Genomic DNA, 2,820 nt, shown 5'->3' with positions numbered 1-2,820 from the left:
TACAAGGTCCATGAGGGAGAACTTTATAAGAAAAGCACAACCGGAGTCCTTCAAAGGTGTATCTCCGAAGAGGAAGGGCGAAATCTCCTGGCTGAAATTCACGCCAGACTCGGCGGGCACCACGCCGCAGCCCGGGCCCTTGTAGGCAAGGCCTTCCGTACAGGATTTTATTGGCCGACAGCCCGGGCAGATGCTCAGGACTTAGTCCAACGATGCGTCGGTTGCCAGCTCTTTGCTAATCAAAGCCACATGCCGCCCACCGCCCTTAAAACTATACCCATCACTTAGCCGTTCGCGGTCTGGGGGCTTGACATGGTTGGACCCCTTAAAGGGGGAACCCACAAGCAAAAATACTTATTGGTCATGGTGGACAAATTCACCAAATGGATAGAGGCCAAGCCAGTTAAAACGGCAGAATCCGGACCCGTGATAGACTTCATATCCGGGGTAGTACACCGTTTTGGCGTCCCCCGCATCATCATCACTGATAACGGCACGAATTTCACGGCCGACGAGGTTAAACTCTGGTGCAAAAACATGGGCATCAAGCTCGACTACGCTTCATTCTATCACCCTCAAACTAACGGTCAAGTCGAACGAGCAAATGGTCTAATCATGAGCGGCATTAAACCCAGATTAGTGCGGTCCCTCACGGAATCTAACACGCACTGGGTAGAGGAGCTCGACTCCGTACTCCGGGGGCTGAGGACCACGCCAAACCGCACTACTGGATTCACACCATTTTTTATGGTATACGGCGCAGAGGCAGTTTTGCCCCGCGATATAATTCATGACTCACCTCGCGTGCGCATGTACGAAGAAAGAGAAGCCAAGTTGGATCGGCAGGACAGTTTGGATGCCTTAGAGGAGGAGCATGATGTGGCAAAATCCCGTTCCGCATTCTATCAGCAGTAGGCTCGAAGATATCAAAGCAGAGAAGTACGGCCAAAAACTTACAATGTTGGCGAGCTAGTTCTACGCCTGCCGGACAAGAAAAAGGACAAACTTAAGCCCAAATGGGAAGGTCCCTTCATCATCGACCAAGTTCTTACAGGCGGTGCATACCGTCTACGCAACGCATCTGACAACCGACTCGAGCCGAACCCATGGAATGCAGCCCGTCTCCGAAGATTCTATGCCTAGCGCCGGACTCAGAGTTCGTCTCCTTCCTCCGTCCACCTTTCATATTTTTTTGCTGTCTTTGGTTTCCCTCCTTTTTCCTCCCTCTTTCAGTAAAAGCCTTTGAGGGATGATCTGCGCATTGTTCGCACACACTTGCTGCACTACTCGCACTCGTTATACCTGGGGGCTTCTTTAACAAAAGCTTATTTATACGGGCTTCATGCCCAACACATGTGTCATACTTCCGCATGTACCTTTTACTCACCATTATATGCATCAATATGACTTAAGTTTTGGCCAAGCTGGGTTGCCTGGCTCCTATGCTTACCCCTACGTCCCCGATTGTTCGGCTAGGAGGTAAAGGGAGCACCTCTGCGATTGTTACTGCCGGGTCAGCCGGATGTGTACCTCAGACTGGGTGAAGCCGAAGGCTAGCGTTCTTAAGGGAATATTCGGTCGGTGACTTGAAAGATGATTTATTACTTATTTATTTATCTGCCCCCAGATGCTTTTTCTGCTCTTTTCGCAGTCCGGACATGCACTTTAGGGCATGCCTCCCAGGGAAAGGAACCCCTAACGGAACTATTCTCCCTGGAAGATGTTTCTTACTAACCATGTAATATAACATAGCTAGTTGGGCACTTGTCTGATAAAGCACTTATGACCCCTACGCCTGGTCTCCATGCATGCCCCGGTTTTTGTATAACCGTGAGGGTATTCGGACACACTCCGGACTGTTGGGTCCCGAGGTTGAAGCGAAAAGGTCCGCAAAGACAAACGATCTACAATCCGGCTAGAAGGCATTTTACATGTCATTTTAAATTACATCGTCAAACTGACTGATTGTACTCCTCTTCAATCCCATCTAACAGGCTGTCTAGTTTACAGTCCCGTTGGGAATATTTCGCGGCCAACTCTACTTGGCCGTACATCAGGCTCACAGGGATCTCCTTCCCATCGGGCCCCACAGGTCCGACCTCGGCCATGTGGTTTGGATCAGCCTTCGTGTACCGCGTCTTCACCATGGCCCAGGCCTCCCTGGCGCCTTGACGGCAGGCCGATATCTTCCACAGACGGAAGCGCTGCCGTACTCCCTGAAGCTTCTCAGCAAGCCCTCCAAGACCCTCGGGTAGGGAGACGGACGGCCATAAGGCCTGAACGACGCCGCTCATCGCCTGCCGGACATGTTCGTGCAGTTGCAGCAGCTCGGGAAGAAGGTCACCCGTGGAACCAGGCATTTCCTCCGCCGGACGACCCGTGAGCACACCTACAGACACATTTCTGTCAATCGACTTCCTCGCCGAACTCTTCTTTTCAAAAGAGTTTGCTCAAGCACTTACTGTAAATGCCGCGACGAAGCCGCCGATTCTCCTTTACGGAGTTAGACAGCTGGACCCGAACATCTTTTAGTTCTTCGCCCAGCTGGGTGTTGGCATCTTGGAGTTTGTTCCTCTCCTGCTGCACCCTCATAAGCACCTTCTCGCCGGCCTTCAGCTGGCGCAGCAGATGTTGCTTGTCCGGATCTAGTCCGGCACCCTCTGCAATATTATTGTCAGACTAAACGCACACGCCGCACTTCATAAACTACTTATCTTTTCGAAATATGTATTACCAGAGGGGGTCTCTGTGGCTCCCCCGGCGGCGGCTAGTGCAGCCTCAAGTTGGGCCTTGCATTCTTGAAGCTCCTGGGACAGGTGG

The sequence above is a fragment of the Triticum aestivum genome, chromosome 4B, assembly GCF_018294505.1.
Source record: "Triticum aestivum cultivar Chinese Spring chromosome 4B, IWGSC CS RefSeq v2.1, whole genome shotgun sequence".
In the NCBI taxonomy this organism is placed as follows: domain Eukaryota; kingdom Viridiplantae; phylum Streptophyta; class Magnoliopsida; order Poales; family Poaceae; genus Triticum; species Triticum aestivum.
The sequence above is the reverse complement of the archived record's forward strand: the minus strand, read 5'-3'. Positions refer to the sequence as shown.